The 22,599-nt window shown below is 40.0% G+C and overlaps 1 pseudogene; it reads left to right on the top strand.

The window, feature by feature from the left end:
• Positions 1 to 652: 652 nt before the first annotated feature.
• Positions 653 to 1,807, top strand: LOC150047312 (general transcription factor IIE subunit 2 pseudogene; annotated as a pseudogene).
• The last annotated feature ends 20,792 nt before the right edge of the window (positions 1,808 to 22,599 follow it).

Raw genomic sequence — 22,599 nt, 5'->3', positions numbered from 1 at the left:
AACCAAGATCCTTAGATCTCAGCTGGGATTACAGGCATGAGGTGCCAGACCCCAGCACGGAAACATCTGGATTGCTGTCTGTAATAATTTTCTTTGGGGGTTGACGGCAGCAGTTTGTTGTGGTTCTGAACGCAGGGTCCGGGGCTAGGGGCCGCGGGGTCTGCTGAGAAGCAGACAGGAGATAAAGAGCCAGGCCTGGACTGGCCAGCCCAGTCCGTCTGGAGACTTCCTGCGAGCAGCAGCGTCGGTCCAGCGCCAGCTCTGTGCCGCGGTTTTCAGTGGAAAGACCCTGATCGGAGGTGAGTGAGGGGTGCTTTCCGGGGCGAGAACCTGACTGGAGGGGAGCACAACCTGTGATCGGGTGTGGTGAGACCCTGCCAGGGGTGAGTGCCCCGTGTGAGTCCTGGTGTGGTGAGACCCTGCCGGGGTGAGTTCCTTGTGTGAGTCCAGGTGTGGTGAGACCCTGCCAGAGGTGAGTTCCTTGTGTGAGTCCGGGTTGGTGAGACCCAGACCCAGGGTGAATTCCTTGTGTGAGTCGGGGTGTGGTTGACCTCGACTGGAGATCCTCGGGAGCCCGAGGACTTGGAGGCCTGAGGACTAGCAGGAGGCCCTGCCCGGCGACAGTGCTAGTGAGCCTTCTGCTGCTGGCATGATGGATCCCCGTCGCGAGATATTCCAGGAACCAACTCTTCTTCCTCCTGTGGGAGTGAAACGTCCCTCAGCTCGTGATTGGTCGTCCTCATCGAAGAAGAAAGCAAAGATGGAAGCCGGAGGGCCCTCGGGATCAAATCCAGGTTCTGATGGTAGTGCTTGGTCGTCCTCGTCAAAGGAGAAAGCAAAGAGCGCAGCTGGAGGGCGGTCTGGCTCCAATGGAATTTCTGATCCTAGTGCTGCGAGGAGCTCAACCTGGAAGAAGGAAGTGAAGAGAGAAGCCGGAGGGCCACCTGGAGCAAATCAAGTTTGTGAAGGTAGCGCTTGGTCGTCCAGCTCCAGGAAGAAAGCCAAGATAGAAGAAGCCGCCGCCGACGGACCATCAGGATCCAATGCCAGGTCTGATCGTAGCAATGGAGCCTTGCCTTGGAAAGCTGTATCTGGAAGCTCGCCATGTAATTTCAGTGTACTTGCCAAGATTGTGAGCGCCATGAGAACTCGGCATCGGCGAGGCGATACACAGCCTCTGACCTTAGAAGAGATTTTGGCTGACACCCAGCAGTTAGGCATCGGCCTTGAGCAGAAACAATGGCTGATGAGGGAGGCGTTGGTAAGCAACCCCCAAATCCAAGTCCTCCATGGGAAATACGCCTTCAAGCCCAAGTACAACTTGAAAAACAAGAAGGCCCTCCTTCGCCTCTTAGAAGAGCACAACCGGGACGGGTTAGGAGGAATTCTTTTAGAAGACATAGAAGGACTGCCTAATTGCCAGAAAGCCCTCAAGGCTTTGGGCGACCAGATAGTCATGGTTAACTGTTCTGACAAGAAAAAAATCATTTTCCTCAATGATAAGAGCTGTCAGTTCTCTGTGGATGAAGAGTTCCAGAAAGTGTGGAGGAGTGTCGCTGTAGGCTCATTGGATGACGAGAAAATGGAGGACTATCTGAAGACACAGGGCTTTTCTTTAATGCAGGGTTGTGGACCACAGAAAGCGCCCTCTGTCAAGGGATGGAGAAAATCCACCTCAAGGAGAAAAAACAGTATTGTCAGGCACAATGCAAACTTGGCTGGAGTGCTGAAGGATTACTCAGACACTGACCTAAGCCAAGAGGGAACAAACACCTGGTCATTGAACCAAAAGTTACAGACCCCTTAAGGATGCTAGTCTTGAGCTGAAGAGCTCAGGCCCAGTGCCCCGGACCCTGCATTCAGAACCACAGCAACTCGCCACCGTCATCACCCAAAGAAAATTATTACAGACAGCAATCCAGATGTTTCCGTGCTGGGGTCTGGCGCCTCACGCCTGTAATCCCAGCTGAGATCTGAGGATCTTGGTTCCAAGCCAGGCTGGGCACTAAAGAACCACAGACTCTGGTTATCTCCACTAAAGCACAAAGCACTAGAAAAGGGGAAGAGGGGCTGGTCTCAAGGGCATTAGGGGACATTCCTCTTGAGCTGAATAGGTCGGGGACAGGGCCCAGGTGCAAAGGTCTGGCCCCATGACCAAGCTCCAGCTCCTTCCTGCTTCCAATGCCCTCTCCCCCCTCCCCCGCCCCACTATAAAAGAAAACACAAAACACAAAAACTAATAAAAACCTTGTGCTTACAAATCTATTCATGATACTTGTTTTTCGTCTTTCGTTTTTACATTTTGCTCCCTTTCCTTTTCCTCAAACTGTGCTTGATATATTTTGCTTTTTCCACCTAATGATATCCAATATCTTATTTTCATTTTCACGTTTGAATGAGATTAAATGTGAAGACATTCCACATGCATCTATCTACCTATGAGTACCGATAGGTATGCAGGCTGATATTCCATCAGCTGTTATGAGTCGTGGGTCAAGTAGCTAGTTAAAGCACGGACTGAACTTGTTTGCCTATGCACCCAGAAGTGAGATAGCTAGATAGGAATCGACACACCAGCAGGGTGTCAGGGGTGCTTACTAACAGCGCCAGCTCTGTGCCGCGGTTTTCTCCAAAGAGTCAACACCACACCAAAAGTGGCTGTGCTTCCACGGCAAGCCTTAAGCAACAAAGTTCAGGGACATTACCTAAGGCCCTCCTCTCAAATATTGGTAAGCATGTGGGACCAGCACCCCTGACAAGCTGGTGTGTGGAATTCCTATCTACCTCACTCCTGGGTGTATAGCCAGAGTTCAATTCCCACAACCGAGAGAAATAAATACATTAATAAAAGAGAAGGTTCATTTACCTTTAACCCCCCCATTCATGACCAACATATGCCATAGTAAACGGAAAACTATGTTGTGAATCCTCTCTGTGAAAGTTGTTCAGCATTTTTTTGGACTAAAAAAGAAAGATGAAAAAGAAGGAAGATAGGGAAGATGGATAGAGCGAAGGGAGGAAGGAATGAACTGAGGAAGGGAGGAAGCAAGAAGGAAGGAAGGAGGGAAGGGAAAGAAGGAAGAAAGAACGAAGCAGGCCTTTTTGTGAAATTGTCTATGGAAACTTGAGATCTTTCAAAGTTTCTCTCTGTAGGTTAAAATGACAAAAACCAAAGCAATTCTCATAGGTTTAAGGAAAATAATACAGTTTTTCATTGTTTCTTATCTGATTCTCCTATAAATTATAGCCATTTTTCAAATATAAAAATAATAGGATAGTTAGGAGAATCCTGATGAAAAGCTGCTATTTTAATATTTGGGGTTTTCATAGTTTTATGCACAAATCATGTTCTTTTACTATGCCAAACCTTAATGAAATCATTTAAATCACTGAAAGAAAAAGTATCCAAGCACTTTAACATTTCCTGTCTCTTGGGGATTATAATTCTGGTCAATAAATTGCTCTAATTTGGTAAATGGATACTTACTGAGAAAAAAACAACAATCAAATAATGTACTTTTGTTCTCTATAGATCTTATTCGGCTTTGTCTTGCCTTTCTGTCTCATAAAACTTTAAGCCAAACTACACTTTTGCCCAAAGTCAAAATGTTGTTCAGGCATCTTATAAATAACCTCACTGTGTTGTACTTTCTATTTCCAAGTTAACTAGAAATAAAGGAATTTTGGAAGCGTGAGCAGAAGAAGCAAATTCTCTTTTATTTAGCTTATCTTTATTAAGTATATTCTATAAATCTCAAATTGAGTAAGAGAAAAACTATATTTATCTTTTCCTTCATTAATCTGACAGTCTCACTGATAACAAAATCATATCGTTTTTATTAAATTATTTAATAAATGTTTATTAAATACTCTATTTTGTGTCTAAGTTTTTCATGTTACTGCTAGTTGGAGGAAGTACCAGGGATAAGTCCCTATTAATAAAGAACTTAAGTTTCATAAGGAAGTATGCCCTATAAATTAGCAAAAAAAATTAATAGCAAAATGAGCAAAGCACTGATGACTCATACTTGTTTTAGTCCTAGCTACTAAGGAGGTTGATATCTGAGGATTATGATTAGATAGCAGCTTGAAGCTAGCCTAGGCAGGGAGATCCATGAGTCTCATCTTCATTTAGCCACCAGAAAACTAGAAGTGGAGCTGTGGCTTAAAGTGGTAGAGCACTAGCATTGAACAGCAAAGCTCAGAGACAGTACCCAGACCCTGAGTATAAGCCCCACAACAGACAAAAATAAAATTTTAAAGAATAGAAACACTGTTCTTAGTCTGTTCCAGATGCTATGTTATAGTGTTCTACTGTAATCTGAGTGGCTTATAAATAATAGAAATTTATTTGCCATTTTCTAGAATATTTGGTATCTGATGTAGATCCTATTCCTGTTCATATGCTGTGTTCATACATATTCATAGAAGAAAAGTTCCCTTTAGCATCTGTTTTATTCTCTTCCATGAGGACTCTTACCTCGATGATCTAATCACCTACCACACCCCTCATTCAAACCTAGGGGTTAAGATTTCAGTATATAGATGGGGACTGGTGGCTCACAATTGTAATCCTATCTCTTCAACAGGCTGAGAAGCAAGGACCACAATTCAAAGCATCACAGGTATAAAAGTCTGTACGATTTATATCTCCAATTAATTGAAAAAAAACAGAAATACAGCTGTTTCTCTAGTGGTAGAGTACCAGCCTTGAACACAAAAGCTCAGGAACAGCAAGAAGATCACAATATCTCAATAGCTATATGCATATAACCATAAAAAATGATGGAGAGCAAAATGAACTCCAAGATACAGAAACAAGAAGCTGATCTTTGTGATTGTTGTTTCTAATGTACTTTATTTCCCCTCCCTTACAGTTTATTCCCTTTGTCACTGAATCTGACTTTGGTACTTTTTATATGTGTTTACTTGTTCATTGAATTAGGGAAGAAAAGGGGAACAACAAGATGATGAGACAAAGGAAAAAACAGTGAACCAGTATAACAGCAATACTCACAAGACGATATGTTGGAAATGAACTTCACAACTCGTGAGGGGTGAGGGGGAAGTGGGAGAAAACATGGGAATGTTTAAGAAGTAATGTACTCACCAACTTATGAATGTAACTAACCCCTCTATACATCATCCTCACAATAATTTTTTAAAAAGAGTTAAAGTTATGTTTACTCACTGGGAAAACACTCCACACAAACAGAAATAAAAGATTCAACACCAAGCTTGTCCATAAAGCAAAGGATGGAGCATACATACACAACTAAGCAGAGAGAAATAGCAGACAGAGAGGCAGACAGAGAGAAGTGTCATTTTCTGGATCCCCAATCTTCTCCTATGTAGCTATGTTTTCAAGGCCTGGCTGTGATTTACTCTTGTGATAGCTCCATTGCTTATAATGATCATGTATTTTGGCATGGCAGAATGTGAGTGGTTTCTGTTCTTTATAAGACTCCAGACCAAAAATATATTCAATGGCACATAGTTTCAGATTCCACATGTCTAGGATAGCATCAACCAACAGAATTATAATGCAAGCCATAAATCTAATTCTAAGTTATGTGGTAGCCACATCTTAAAAAGAAAAAGAAAAAAAACAAGTGAAATTAATCTGTAACGATATATAAGCCAATAGATTCAATACACCATCTCCTCACAAACAACCAATACAAGGATTCTACATACTTTTTTTGTCAGTAGTGGGACTTGAACTTGGGGCCTAGGCATTGTCCCTGAGCTCTTCAGCTCAAAGCTACTGCCCTACCCCTTGAACCATAGTTCCACTTCCAATTTTATGGTGCTTAATTGGAGATAAGAGTCTCATGGAATTTTTAGTGCCTGGGCTCATTTGAACAGCAGTCCTCAGATCTCAGCCTCCTGAGTAGCTAGGATTATAGGCATGAGCCACCATGCCTAGCCTTTATATACTTTCATACTTTAAAAAATCCTGCATAGGGGCCGGGAGTTTGGCCTAGTGGTAGAGTGCTTGCCTAGCATGCACGAAGACCTGGGTTCGATTCCTCGATACCCCACATACATAGCAAAAAGCCAGAAGTGGTGCTGAGGCTCTATCTAGCCTTGAGAAAGCCCAAGGACAGTGCTCAAGCCCTGAGCTCAAGCCCAGGACTGGCAAAAAAAAATCCTGCATATTTACACTATACCTTATGTCTATTTGCATATACCATAATTTAAATTCTCAATAACTACATGTGGGTAATGGTTGCTATTGAAAAGTGAGATTTCAGAAGAGGGGAGAGGAGAGAGTAAGAGGAGGCAAGTTAATTCCAGCATCTACTTGTTCTGTCTCCTTAGGTAATTCATGCAGCTTAGCCTTCTGCCTAAATCACACACCATTCTACTTCATTTGTCCATCTCTACTTCTTTACTATGTCTGTTATTACATCATTGTCATACTTCTTGGTAATCCAAGGATTGCAAGAGTGGAAGTGAGAAAAACAGAAAAATCAGAACTTGGAGAGCCTGTTCATAGAGATGAAGCATCTCTATGCCTAAGGAGACTTAGTACATGAGACTAAGAATTTAAGAGAATCTAAACTCACTGAAGATGGTAACTGGAATGCTTATTCTACCTTTTAAAATCTATTCCAGGAAAAGATAAATAACCTGTGCTCAAGATTACCTAGCAACGTTTCCTTGCATAATGAGGGAAAAGGTTGGATTTGTTGCTCAATAGTGAAGTTCCTGCTTAGTATGCCTAAAGCATATTGGGTCCAATTACCAACACTGGAAGAAAAAAAAGATTGAATGAGACTGGTGGAATGCTTTAGCTTATCAATTGCAGTCCTCAGGTGTTCACTTCTGGCAGATGCTCTTTTTGCATCCTTCCACATTGCTACAGGAGGCCCAATGTTGAGTATGGTTCAACCTCCAGAATGTGCTGTTGCTATCTGAACCTGGTAGAAAGAAAGCAAGAACTGTGAGCTGAACTCAACAACCCAGTCAGGTGATCTGAAGGTTCCTTCTAAGTGGCTACTTTCAAGGTGGATGTTAAGAGCAGGGGACTAGAAGATAAAATATTGTCAACCTTGTTTCTGTTACCAAATTGTACCATTGTCCTTTAGTCTCCATACCTTAAAGCTCAACAATGGTCCTCTTCCTCGAATGAGTTCAAAATAAGCAACCTGCAATAGGTGTTTGGGAAAATGTGCAAAGTAACTAATGCCTGGCTAGCTACTCAGCCTGAGCACACTGATTTTATTTAGAGTGGATTTTTGCTTGTTTTCTTACAGCCTTTTGTCTTTTGAACCAGACCTACTATATGATTTACAGACTCCTTTCCCATCACTGCTTGCCATTCCTGGTAGCGATTTGGGTCTTTCTGGCACTGTTGCTGTTTTGTTTCTTCTTTTGTACTCACTGGAGGCATGGTGACCACCACTTATTAGCTCTTTGATCTTTTTTATTTTTGAACATATGGTCAGGACCTTGCCAGCGCCCAGAATGTCAGGCTGAAATTCTAGTAGGCTTGAACTCATGTGATAAACTGCTTTGCTCTGGGGGGAAAGTGAGTGCTGTGCAGAGCAAAGGCTGGTGTATATTAAACACCCCCATCAGAGGGAGAGAATGTGCCTCCCTGCGCATCTGTTACCACAGGACTGCTGCCTCGCCATAAATTTAAAGGCTCTTCCAATGGCAGCCTTCTTCTCCAGAAGACTTGGAAGTTCAAACCTTTTGCCAAAGACAGTAGGTTTTTTTAAAGCTATCTTGATTTAAGGGAATGTGCTTCTGGAACAGAAAAAAAATGCACTTAATTGAATCTTTCCTTTGTTCTAATTTTCCATTGTATGTTTTCCTTCACCTTTCTAAATCCATCTAGGTACAGAATGAACTATAAAAAGGAAGTCCTCAATGGCCTTCACTTACATTCCAGCAATATATTTGTCCTAATGACACTGAATGTAATTAGAGGTCAAAGAGAAACATTCAGCACTTATATTGAGCAAGATGTTTGTTGTGTTTGCAATGTGACTTTATTCAAACCTCTGCAGTTGCAATTTAACAAGTCTCTGGCACTTTGTCATCCAAGTTTAGGACGAGGCTCAAGACACCAAATGTCCAAAAGTAGTTCTGAAAACAATCCTAATCCTTGGGAACCTGCAAAGGATTGTGTGGTACCTGGTGAAAAGTCACTGGATAGTCCCAGGTACCAGGCAGGGGAACAGAAGCTGAGCCTGTGCCTGCCACTTGCAGACTTTAAACTACTTCCCCTTCTCTGAACTTCATGTCTTCCTTTGCAGCATAAAAATAACAGATCGGTATCAGAAGACTTTTATTAAAATCAGGAATATGGAGAAGTGTATGGCTCGTGGTAGAATTTAGTTATTCTCATTGACTCCAATAAGGAAAAAAAGAGTGGGGGTCTTGTGTTAAACTAAAGCTTGGGTAAAGTCATGGGATGGGAATGATAAAAAATATTATATTAAAGGACTAACTTACAGTGAGGGATCATGTTTTCTTTCATTGCAAGAGTTTGAAAGTAGAGAACTGCTGTGATGCAGTCACTTATTCTGCAACATAACATGCCCCCCTGACACCGAATACAGAGTCTTATGCCCAGCCTTATTCAAAGCACATAGCAAGCACATCCCCAAAGTCATGTGCCTCCTTTGCCTCTTACATGGCCCCTGACCTGTGTTCTCCTCCACCCTTGCAATAGCTCTCTCCTGGACCCTTACCTCCCACCTTCTCTTGTCTACAAGTATCCTAGACAGCAGAATAAAGAATATTCTGCTCCAACCTTTTTCTTTCTCAGGATCTATTTCTAGACACCATGGCACAAATCATCAGATGTTTCTATTCTCTGAAGAAATTTCAATTTGTCTCCTCACCTTTCTTAGTAATGAAGGAATAACTAACTGTGCAGCTTAAACTTTATTCCATCTGTGACAAGGAATGTCAGTATTCACAAATGTGACTTGCCTAAGTGAGATCTGAAGTGAAACTTGTAAAGATATTAAAAGTGAGACTTCATATTTCTTTTTGAATGTGAGGGATTTAGACGTGGGTGTCTTTGAAAATTGAAGGTATGCTAACTGTTTAGCTTTTTTTCTTGAGGTTTGAATTTCAAGTTTAAATTGGTTCATGCAGTCCCATATAAAAGCTCATATACTCCATATTATATTACCTCAATGTATACAGAGAAAATTATTTTGTTCATTTAAGTATGGTATATGGAGTACTGTGGTGACATCTTCAGTGTACATTAAAATCCTTGAACTAAAATGAGTAGAAGGGGATGAGAATGTGGCTTAATAGTAGAGTGCTTGCCTAAACATGCATTAAACCCTGGGTTTGATTCCTCAGTACCATATATACAAAAAAAAAGCTGTAAGTGGTGCTGTGGCTCAAGTGATAGAATGCTAGCCTTGAGCAAAAGAAGCTCAGTGTATAGGCCCTGAGTTTAAGTCCCAGGACTGGGGTGAGGGAAAGAATAGAACTCTAGATGTTTTTCTATGTGGAAAATCCTGTCTATCCCTACACCTTTCTATCCAATACTCACATGAAAGGAAGATCACTGGACAGGAAAGCTAGTTGTACCTATGAAGCTCTACTTCTATCTCATCCCTGTTGAAATATCAACTAGTCTCAGAAAAATTTTGACTGTTGTGTTTTTTAGTTGTCGTTTTCAATTTTTTGCTGACCTACACATAAACAAAAGAATGCTAAATTTACCTGCAAAAGCTTGGAATACAAAACTATTCACAGAGATACAAATCACAGCCTTGCCATTTAACTAAATCATGTATTGATTGTTGCACAATTCTACAGTAATAATGAAATTTGGTTTCAGTTGACTCTGTCCTGCCAGAAACAACTTTCCACATGCAAAGCCTTCCCAAATGTGAAATTCATTCCTACTTTTCCCTGAGCAATGATATAAAGCAGATTAGGGGCTATGGACAATCTGGGTAGAAAACCAACCTCTCTCTCTCTCTCTCTCTCTCTCTCTCTCTCTCTCTCTCTCTCTCTCTCTCTCTCTCTCTCTCTCTCTCTCTCTCTCTGTCTCTCTGTCTCTCTCTCTCTCTCTCTATCTATCTATCTATCTCTATCTCTTTTCTCTCTCTCTCCTCTACTCTCTCCATCTCCCCTTCCTTCTTTTTCTCCTCTTCCCTAAAGTGTTAAATGATTTCAGTCTCTAGAACTTAAACTATATTATGTCTCTTTGGCCTGGATTTGCGCTTTTGTTTTATTCACATTGCACTGTACGATAGTAATAAATGTCTGTTGCTAAGAAGAATTGAAAGGAAAAGATCTCCAAAGCAGATTTTAAGGACATTCTTGGCTTCTTAAATCACCATGATGGAAATAGTAAATTTAGCAGATGGCAAGAATCTTTCCACTGGTGCTAACCTATTTCTGGTCTTCTCTTTCACCTCATAGGCGTAGGAGCTTTGTTCTGTGTCCAGAGGTACTCTCTTCATTACCATAAAGAGGTTTAGTGGACTTATTTGAACAGTAACTACTTTCTATTTTTGTAACATGGATGTGAGAAAGAAACATGAAAGAAGTGAAGGTATCAGATCAAAACTGAGTAATTTATGCTTCTCTTTTGAAACGCTTTTGCTTTCAAGGTAATCCCAAGAAAATTTTAGACTATGAACTATCTCCATAAGTCAAATAAAAGGGGTGATTTTAAAGTTATTCCTCACATCTTTGGATGTTATTCTAGACATCATACAAGAATTCCGAGTCACAAAATGAGATCATCCTATTTCATATGTAGGGAGTACTAAAAACATTATTCATTTGCTTATTTTCTTGTGGTGCTGCAACTAGGGCCTAGCGTGTGATAGAAAATTAACCCACCACTGAACTATATCTTAGGTCCTGTTATATATTTGTTTGTTTGGTCCAAAGCTGAAAGTTTACCTTTATCTTTCTTTTAATTGAAATATCATTGTACATATTTGCCTAATGTTTAATATGTGTACACATTGTATACTAGTCAAATCAGAGTATTTGGTCTGTAGCCTCATATATTTAAGGGTTTAATTTTTAGTCTTATAGAATACCATATTTATTTTAAAGAAGTAGATAGTTTCCCTTTTCAGAAATCAGAAATAATAGCATCTCTCATATGAATAATCTTCTGCCAGGCACTGGTGGATCACACCTATAATCCTATCTATTCCAGAAACTGAGATCTAAGGGGCACATTTCAAAGCTAGGCTAGGCATGAAAGTCTTAGAGACTCTTACCTCTAATTAATCATCAAAAAACCAGAAGCAGAGCTGTGGCTCAAGTGGTAGAGTACAAATCTTGAACAAAAAAATCCTAAAGACAGTGCCCTGACCCTGAGTTCAAGCCACTGGACTAGCATACACAATAAAATAATTTTCCTTTGCTGAGTGCCAATAACTCATGCTTGTAGTCCTAGCTATTCAGGAGTCTGGTTCAAAGCCAGCCCAGGCAGGAAAGTTCATGAGGTTCTTATTTCTAAAAAAAGCCAGATGTGGAACTGTAGCACAAGGTACAAGCTAGCCTTGAGCATAAAAATGTAGAGACAGCCCTACTCAGCCTTCTCAGGCCCTGTGTTCAAGGCCCCCTGCCCCTCCACACACACAACAAACAACACAATTTTTCCCAACGTTTTTGCCAGCAAATAGAATAAAATGGTTTTCAACATGAAAGAATTTCTAGTATTATCAGTCACCAAACACCTTCCTGTGTCATTTTTAGGTGTTTTCATAAATCAGAAGGAGGTTCCCTATTAAGACCAAAATAATAAGGAGAATCACAAAACCTGGCTGTTGAAAGAATTTCCTAATAGGAGGTGTACTTTTGATTGGCTTGTGTCTGCTTGTTCTTGTGAGATAGTTTGAGTTCCCATATGCAAGTCAAGACCCAGAGAGTGAAAAGAAGGTTTCACCTTTGACCGGAAGCTAAATTGGACTCACGAAATACAGCAAAGGAGAAGGACATTGCCCACAGCTCAGCATTCGGTAGTTATCAAAGTGTTGCTTGCAATTTCCATTTGTAATTTGACCTTTCAGGAAGAAAAGGTCACTATGTATAATACAAAGCAGACTTGCTTCACAGGCCTGGTCAACACCTGTACCTCTGCTTTCATGTTCTGTTTTAGATCTCCCGCATGAAGACAAGTCTGTACAGTGTTCAAGGGAGAGTCAAAGCAATCTTTCCATGGACTTTGACCTCTTTCTGAATCTCCAATGTGTCAATTCTCACCCATCTGGGGAAATCATGGGTTATATTAAATTGGAAGGTAAATGATTTTTATGCTTAAATATTTGCTTTTGATGATGACTACTTTTCTAAGGACAACATCTGATAAATACCTTTGATGTGATCCATAAATGAAATACAATCTAATAGCATAAAACAAATCTCTACAACTGAAATCACATATTTCAATTTGGTACAAGTGAGTGAAAGAGACAGTTCCCTTTGAAAAATAATGCAATGATTATTCCTTTTCTTTTTGAGTTTTTCTCTTTTTAATACATTTATTCTTATTATCTTCAAGTAGTTGTACAAAGAAAGTTTCTACTCTTTTAGTGTGTATACACCAGTTCTTGGGCTTGAATAAGGGGCCTGGGTGCTGTCTATTAACTTCTTTGCTCAAGGCTTGCATTCTACCACTTGAGCCATATCACTTTTGGCATTTGGGAATTTAATTGGAAATAAGAGTCTCACAGACTTTCCTTCCCCAGGCTGACTGTAAACCTTGATCCTAGGTAGCTAGGATTACAGGTGTGAGCCACTGGCACCTAGCTTCAACATTTTTTAAAATTGAAGTTTTTGAGACATATCTGCAGCATCTTCCTCGTGTACTGTTGATTTTTTAATGAAAAGAAATGAGTTTTACAATTATGTTTTCATTTCTGATTCTGGAGTGTCTAACCACTGTTGAAAGGAGCAGCACTCCAAATAAAAATGAATCACGGAGACTGAGGTTGAGGATTCTCCCTTGCAATATTGCAGGAAGAGTAAGGCCCAATCAAAGGAAAATAAGAAGCTCTATGCCTGGTACCTGTGGCCCTCAAAGTTCTGGTTCACTTTCTGGTTGTCAAAATTCTGGTTATGGTGCTACTCTAGCACCACACCACCAATCAGTCATTGACCTTTTATCAGTATTCCTCATCTGTGTATACCAGCATAACACTGAGGTCACAATATGAAGCCTATTCAAGAACTGTTTCATGTTTCCCCTTCTTTCTCATTTCCTGTAGATCTAAAGGCAAAGTTATCTGTGTGCACAGGAGAGCGAAGCCAAGACAGAGACAAACAAAACTGGGACTTGAGGCCTCATGCTTCTGCTTGGCTTTTGTGCTCAGACTTGTTTTGGCATTGTACCACTGGAGCCACAGCTCCACTTCTGGCTCTTTGTTAACTGGAGATAAGTGTCACCTAGACTTTTCTTTAAGGAATCCTGTTCTGAAAGCTAGCTGTTGAATCATGTAATTTAATTATAAAAACCAACTTGTCTATGTATACAAAAACACTATAAAAACACAATTATACATCTTAATATATGCAGAATATTACTTTGTATTAGATATAATAGCAATTATTATGTGGCTTTAGAAATGATCATATGCTGTTTATTCTTTTGCCAAGATATATCATATCTAAAACATATAAATCCAAATCACCTTTCACTCATCTCTAAACTTGTCCTGAGACAACTGGCTAAATGAGAGGTGGGGGAGGGAGGGGGAGGAAGGGAGGGAGGGAGGGAGGGAGGGAGAGGGGGAAGGAGGAAAGGAGGGAGGGAAGGAGGGAGGGAGGGAAGGAGAGTAGACCTTAGGTATCCAGTGACTCACAGCTGTAACCCTAGCTACTCAGGAGGTATTTATCAGGAGGATCAAAGTTCAAGACCAGCCCAAGCAATAAAAGGAAGTCTGAAAGACTCCATCTTGACAGAAATATGCTAGGTACAAAGGTGAATGTTTGTCGACTAAGCAATGGCAATAAACATGAGAAGGAGCACTGTCCAGGGGGTCAAAAAAGCAAGACCCACGTCAAAAATAACCAGAAGACCGAGTTCAGGAGGATCACAGTTTGAGCCAGCTTGCTAAACCCCTTCTCAACTAACAGTTGGACAGAGAGGTACATAAATGTCATCTCAGCTAAATGAGAGGCTGAGATCCATTCCAGGTAGTTCAGGCCAGTGCAAGTTTTAGTCACAACTGAAGACAAAATGTGGTTTAAAAGTTTTCACACTCCCAGTGAAAACACTTAACAACACTCACAATGCTTGCTTTGAAATAATCTAATAATGACCCCCATTGTAGATGTAAATACAAATCAGATGTGGAGACCTGCAGGGAATTGAATAGCATCCACACTTTTGTGAACAGAGGAGGCAACTACACACAGGCAGAAGCAGGCAAGAGAAAATGGATCCCACACACTCTTCTCTTCCTTTTCCCTGGAAATATGGTCATAGAAAGCCTTCTCAAGATAGGTTTTAAAAGACCCCTAGAATTTTTAAGTGTACAATAACACTTAAAATTCAATGACATTTTGATTATCTGACTTTCACAATAGACTTTCAATCCCTTCAAGGAAACAGCTTAGGTTTCTTCTAATAATTGATTATTCATTATTCTGTGCCTTAACCACTGTGTCTACAATGCAGTATATGCTCAATAATTATTTTATAATTGGCATACAAATGAATGATGGATCCAAACACTTTAGAGGATATCTTCTTTCAAAGAAAACTCAGAAAGTTATAGGGATAAAAAAAACTCCAAAAATAATATGGAGGATGAGTACATCATAGTGTTATCTTTTTGATAATAAAAATCTATTTTAAATGTTGATATTTTTATCTTTGGCTATAATGTAAAGCTTATGTCATAAATTGAGATTTACAAACTACTACACTGGACAAACCACTACTGGAGAACCAGTGAGAACAAGGGAAGACATTAACCTATGTTGAGACTGATCTCATCATAAATAGCTTTATTTGACACCAGAAACTCTGCCCTACCCCTACATCCACCCCTGAGGAGGAGGGTGGGAGAATCTTGCACAAAATTGGAACCTCCTGCTAAAAAGGAAGATTTGGCAAGTTATTCCTTTTCAGCTAGGCAAAAAACCACTATCCTCAAAGAGGAAATCTCAAATGAATGTGAGTTTTAATACAGTAATTAGACAAAAAGGAAAAAAATCATAAAGGAAGAGAAAGGAATATAATAGACTAAATCTTCAAAACAGATGTAGCAGGAATAAACCAACCATTATTTCAGCATGTTAGTGCCCAGAAGCATCAGAGGTCAGTCTAAGACCTCCATTCCCCTACCCTCACTATTCGTTGTCCAATTCTGAAACAAGAAGGAATTCTGTCAAATGGCTCCAGACATCCAGAAACACAGTAGACTTGTTTAATTTTATACACATCATAAAGGAACAGTTGCATGAAGGAAAGCACACATGAGAAAGGACTAAGTTCAAAAGACTACAGCAGAACTAGATTTACTTCTAAAAAAATATTGGAAGTCACAAATTTCATGCTAAAAAAATATATGGGACAACCTGACTGATGGCTCATGCCTGCAATTCTAGCTATTTAGGAGGCTGAGATCTGAGGATCACAGTTCAAAGACAGCCCTCCCAGGAAAGTCCATGAGACTTATTTCCAATTAATCACCAACTGGAAGTGGTATAGTGGCTCAAAGTGGTACAGTACCAGCTCTGAGCAAAAGAAGCTCAGGGACAGTGCCCAGGCCCTGAGTTCAAGCCCCACAACTGATAATGATAATGATGATGGTGATGATGATGATGATGATGATGATGATAATAATAATACTAGTGAAATGTACTTTAAAACAAGAATTTTCTAAAATGCAGACATACATATTTGTGTATATGATGTATGTGTGTATTTGTTGCCAATCCATATATTAAGAATTCTTAATTTCCTTGATTGCTTTGCTTAAAAATAAATATAGAGGGGTATCAATGTTCAAAAAATAATGTACCCACTACCTGACAGATGTAACTGTAACCCCTCTATATGTTATCCTGACAATAAAGTACAATTAAAAAGGTTAAAAAATAAATAAATAAAGATTTCTATTCCTTTCTTTCTACTCCCAATTAATTATGGCGCATTCTCTCAAAGCTTTATTCAGCATTCCTTTGTGTGTGTGTGTGTGTGTGTGTGTGTGTGTGTGTGTCTGTGTGCATGTGCATGCGTGCATGTATTCAACGCAGTTTATAAATGAAACATTATCTTACACTTGAACCACTGCACTAGGAGTTTGAAAATGGAAAACAAGAGTTCAGGGTTATAAATTGCACTGGAAATAGGTGATATGGAAATTTGAGAGACAAAAGAACATAAAACAAATGGGGTGATTTGTCATCCATCAGAAACGCATTCTCATACTACTAATTAAACCTGAAATAAATGTCATAACAACAGGATGATTGCATGTGTCAGTAATCAAAAACAGATCTCGTTTTCTTTTTCTTTTTTTTTTTTTTTTTTTTGCCTTCCTGGGGCTTGAACTCAAGGCCTGAACACTGTCCTTGGGCTTTCTCAAGGTTGGCACTCTACCACTTCCGGCTTTTACTGTGTATGTGGTACAGCGAAATTGAACCCAGGGCTTTGTCCATGTTAGGCAAGCACTCTACCCCTAGGCCACACTCCCTGCCCCAAAGACAGATTTCTTAAATATATTATAGATTAAAATTTTTAATATTAAAATCCAAACAGCCAGGTGTTGGTAGTTCACACCTATAATCCTAGCTACTCAGGAGGCTAAGATGTGAGGAATCCGGTTCAAAGCCAGCTGGGGCACGAAAGTCCATGTGACTCTTATCTCCAGTTAACCACCTGAAAACCATTAGTGACACTGAGGCTCAAGTGGTAGAGCACTAGCCTTGGGACAGGACCCAGGTCCAGAATTCAAGCCCCAGGACTTGGGAAAAAAAATCCAAACACAATCAAGTCTTACTGGTACAATTGGACTGCTCATGTAGACTCTCTAGAAATGCCTAAGCACACAGCCTTGTATGAGGGAAGAGAGAAAAGGAGAGGGGAAAAAAAGCAAGTGATACTCAACAGAAAAACAAATGAAGGAATCAGAATATCAAAAGCTCAAGGGAGAGCCATACTTCAGCCATTTTGAGGGCTGTAATAATGGGAAGAAGCTATTTTATCAGGATATATACAAGGATATTCACAAGGCAAGTAGGGACTTTCTTTTCTGTAGAAATTCCCAAATTTCTTCATTTGTATCCTTACTCTATGATGTCAGCTGCATCACTGTTACAATGAATTCTCTCTCTCTCTCTCTCTCTCTCTCTCTCTCTCTCTCACACACACACACACACACACACACACACACACACACACACACACACACAGTGACCAGCAAAAGATAAATTTACAATTTCCCCTTGAGATCCCAAATATAAATGCAATTCTTCTTCACTCTCAGAGTTGCAGGTGTTTTCCATTTTTATGAATACATTTTTGTATGCCTTGTCTGCCACTGAATGCTATAAATTTTTATTTCACTTTTCATAAAGCATTAGAATAGCATTTCAATGTTTAAGTCTTACAGAATTTAATCATTGAAAAGGAACTCTCTTCTAATTGCCACTGAATCTTTTACCAGAACATTGAATGTTGTATTTATTGAGGTCTTCTCAGGAAAGGTCTACTTCTAATCTATGAGTAAGCTCTTCCCTATTATGTCTTTGTTTTGTTTTGATTTTTTTACTCCATGATTTTTTCCTTTTTCTCCAAGAATTATTTCACTTAGACAACACTGTCTCATTTTTTCACCAATATTTTTATCTTTCTTTGGCCAAAACAAATTTAATACAAAGATCCCTTTAGCTGCCACCTGTTGAACATTTCCGTCATTTCCTTTCAATAAAATGCTACCCAGGATTACAATAATATCTGAATGTGTTCTCACTGGCTCTTTATTTAATTCTGGAATAATTTACCACTGATGTACTATTTCTTTTGATATTTATACATTCCAAGACCTTGCATTTTATAACTGCCAAATTGAATACAGATGGTTTCAATGTAGGAGGCACAATCTACCCAGGTCTCTTTCCCGATCAGTATTCTTCATGGAACATTTATTTCAAACTGTTGGTCCCAAGAGCCTCTGGCTTTGTCTTCATGACTTGTCAATTTTCTCTATAAACTTTCTTCCCTTCTCTGAGAGTGAAATGCTGAGATTATTACAAAATCGCTCCCCCAGATACCATCGTCACCACTATTCCTTTGCATTTGTCATCACTCAGGTCACTATGTATCAAATCCCTATTCCTAATACATCACACAGAGCTCATCAGGTTGGGTGTAACATTACTTCTTGAGCATTTGCTCAACTTCCACTCCCCACCTACCAGTTTTCAACATTCACTGCATTTTTTTCCATTTGTAGCTGAAATATTGATTTGGTTTTCTCCCATCATTTTTCCCCAAAGTAGATGTAGACACAAACCACATCCTAACCCTTTTTAGCTTCGAACACTTCAGAAAACCCAGGTATCAGAGTGGTATGAGGAAACTGGACAGAAGAGTTGAGAATTCCACTGTGATATTGTGAATTCTACAACCTCTCTGCAGTAAGTGAATGGTGACCATCTAGAAGATATACTATCATTCTAGAACGTATAAGCTTGGTTTCATTTGGAGAAAGATCTTCATAGATATAATTTATGACTTCAAGAATCTCATCTGAGATCATCTACATGGGCCCTAAATTCAGAGGTAAGTGTCTACAGTAACTGAACAGGAAAAGACAGAGGAGAAGCCATGTGAATGGAGAGGAACTAGAATTGTTCAATTAAGGAGCTACCAGAAACAAAAAGAGATGAGAGAAAGTGCTCCCACAGAGCCATCAGAAGAAGCATAACCATGCCAGGAGTGGTGGCTCCCACACCTATAATCCTACCTACTCAGGAGGCTGAGATCTGAGGATCTTGGTTCAAAGCCTGCCGAGGCACTAAAGACTATGAGGCTCTTTTCTCCAATTAATCACTAGAAAAGGGGAAGTGGAGCTGTGACTCATGGGGTAGGATGCTGGCCTTGAGCTGAAGAGCTCGGGGACAATACCCAGGCTCAGGGGTAGGGTGGTACCCTTAAGCTGAAGAGCACAGGGACAGCACACAGGCCCAGAGTTCAAGCCCCATGACCCACAAAAAGAAGAAGAAAAGAGGAGGAGGAGGAGGAGGGGGGGAGCATAACCCTGCCAACACCTTAAATTTGTATTTCTGGGCTCCAGGATTATGAGCATAAATTCCTATTGATTTGCTTCATTTAGCTCAAGGCAATTTATCATTATACCTATAGAAAACAATTAAGTCCATTGTAACCCATATATGCTTACGAATGAGGGGATACCCTTTACAGATCATGACCTCTGAAAACAAATACTAGGATCACACCAACAATCAGAGTCATCTAATGGGTCATCCATCCCAGAAATATTGAGCACCTACTGTTTGCCAGGCCCTCTGCTAATGACTGGGGATTCAAGGGTAAACAAAACAACAGCCATAAGCAATGCTCCTGTCCAAAAGGAGAGGACATGGTTAGTGCTTCCATATAAAAACTAAACCCAACCCAAAGCAACTTCAATTTCTAAAAGAAAATAAAAATACAAAAGGCTCTTAACTGGCTACAAGTTCTTAAATATGTGTAAAATACTTAATAACATGTGGAATAAGTTTGCTTCCAAACATGCAGCTTCAAAACTGAGGACTTGAACCAAATGTATTTTAGACATTACCAACTTTAAGTCTGTAGGAAAGCATAAGTTTCTGATGAACTCTAAAATGGCACTGGTGATGAAAATGCATATAACTAGTTTTGTTCATTTCATTTTTCTGAAAATCTCAGCATATTTTATGTGTGTTGCAGAAATCTTGTTTCTGAGCCTCTCTATGCTCAAAGCTAGCACTCTACCACTTGAGCTACAGCACCACTTCTGGCTTTTTCTGTGTATGTGGTACTAAGGAATCGAACCCAGGGCTTCTTGCATGCTAGGTAAGCAGTCTACTACAAGGCCATGTTTCCAGCCTAGAAATTTTTATATCCAATATATTTCCTATGGGTCTTTTGTGCCTTCCTATATCCTTCCAGTCTTATAGCTGTTGGAATAAACATGGTGTTCTTAAAAATAGAATCCAAAAATGACTGAATTTCTAAAATATTTCCATTCTTCATTAGGTCAGCCTAGGAGTGGGAACAACTTTAAGGCTGAATGGACTTCCCTTAATGTCTAGGCTCTCACCCTGGCCTTCAGTGTTACCCTCAGATAATCTGATACACACTCATGCCAACAAACTGCCATTCAGATCCTGTTTGTCTCTTTGCTCAATTACTATTGTGTCCTGCCTGCGGCCCAGAGCAGGAATGGTGATAATATATTCTATGGCAGAACAAGCACAAAATTGGGAGATTGAGATCTAAGGATAATCTTGAGTGGGGAAACACTTGAAAAGGGAGCTTTAAAGCTGGGAAAACTGCTGTTACATAAATGCATACCAAAATGTAGTCTAACAGTCACTAGTTTCCAAATTCTTTCCAGTATTTCACTGTGCACCATCACAGACCCATCACCATCCCCCTGAATCAAGAGTCCAGGTCTGCTAACCTATACAACTGACTCCCAATAAATCCAACTAGGAGTCAATATTCCAGAAAGAATGACAATCACCAGTGCCAGAAATTACCCCCATTCTACTGATGGAACTATCAAATATTTGTATGGAGGACAATAGAAGAATGCACAATGACTTCAAGAAATGAACACATAGCTATATGAAAGTGACTCTGCAAAACAGAGAGTGTAATAGATTAGAATGCCCAAATCCTATGTTCAACTCCACCATTCACTCATTTAAAATATTCATAGTAAGCCAGGTGCCAGAGGCTCACACCTGTAATCCTCTCTACTCAGGAAGCTGAGATCTGAGGATTATGGTTTGATAGCCTGGGAAGAAAAGTACCCAAGGTATTTTTTTGCCAGTCATGGGCTTGAGATCAGGGTATGAGCACTGTCCTTGGACTTTCTCAAGGCTAGAGCTCTACCACTTGAGCCTCAGCACCACTTCTGACTTTTTTCTATGTATGTGGTACTGAGGAATCGAACCCAAGTCTTCGTGCATGCTAGGCAAGCACTCAACCACTAGGCTAAACTCCCAGCCCCCCCGAGGTGTTTTTTTATATACAATTAAGCACTCAAAAACTGTAATTGCTATAACTCCAACTGGTAGAGCACTGGCCTTGAGCAAAAGAGCTCGGGGACAGTGCCTAGGCCCTGAGTTCAAGCCCATGACTGACAAAAATCAAACCAGATAGAAAGATAGATAGATAGATAGATAGATAGATAGATAGATAGATAGATAGACAGATAGATCTATATAGAGTGAGAGTTTGTTTTATATATGTGTGTGTGTGCATGCTTGATTATATTTACTTAGTAAGTACACTCTAAAGAGAAAATGATGAATTCTCAAGATACAAAATAAACAAGTCCCTGCACTCAAAACTCAAATGAGACAATTGCAGCAAATAAATTATACATTATCCAAGAGCAATATGAAGAAAAATAGCAATGGATATGAAAAAAGGTAGACAGGGTGCTATTTCAAATAAAGGTGGGCACCTAAGAAGGGGTAGGACATGAGGAAACAAGGCTTGTAAGTATTTCAAGGAAAAACTGTTGTGCATGGTAGCTTAAGTCTGGAATCCTAGCTACTTGGGAAGTAGAGATGAGGGGATAAGGGTTTCTGACCAGCCCAGGCTTCAAGGTTCATGAGATTCTGTATTGACCCATGCCTGGGAATGGCGGCAAGCACCTACCATGGGCAAAGTACGATGGCTGGTGAATACCTGTCATTCCTGGTGATTCAGGGAAGCATTGGTAGGAGAATCATAGCCTAGGCCATCCTAGGCATAAGCAAACTCTATCCCAAAATTAACCAAGGCAAAATGGTGTTGGAAGTGTGTCTCAAGTGGTAGAATACTATCCTAGAAATGTAAAAGGCACAAAGCCCTCCAGTTCAATTCTTAGTAATTATAAGGAAGTGAATGAGGGATGGAAGCAAGGAATTAAAGAGAGAGAGAGAGAGAGAGAGAGAGAGAGAGAGAGAGAGAGAGAGAGAGAGAGAGAGAGAGAGACAGTACCACACACACAGAAGAAGCCAGAAATGGTACTGTGGATCAAGTTGCAGAGCGCTGGCCTTGAGAAAACACAGGGATAGTATCCAGGCCCTGAAATCAAGCCCCAGGACTAGCAAAAAAAATAAATAAGTATATATTTACTGAAATGAAAAGAGAGAGAGAGGTGAGAGAGACAGAGACAGACAGAGACAGAGACAGAGAGAGAAAGAAAGACAGACAGAAACACACAGATGGAATAACAAGTGAAAATCTTGGAAGAAGGAGTAAATTTGTTGGACAAGAGGAAATCTTACTCATGCTAACTCCACAAGCTTGATTTCCTCAATATATATTTATAGGTCAAAATTAATTTCCTGTGTTGTGACCCATAGAAGATTCGGTTTATAAAGTTCTGATTTAATTTTCTAAGTACAAGGGTGACTTGAAGA

The sequence above is a fragment of the Megascapheus bottae genome, chromosome 23 (genome assembly GCF_031878675.1).
Source record: "Megascapheus bottae isolate mThoBot1 chromosome 23, mThoBot2.hap1, whole genome shotgun sequence".
Lineage (NCBI taxonomy): Eukaryota > Metazoa > Chordata > Mammalia > Rodentia > Geomyidae > Megascapheus > Megascapheus bottae.
Note: the sequence above shows the minus strand (reverse complement) of the source record. Positions and strands in the feature narration are given on the sequence as shown.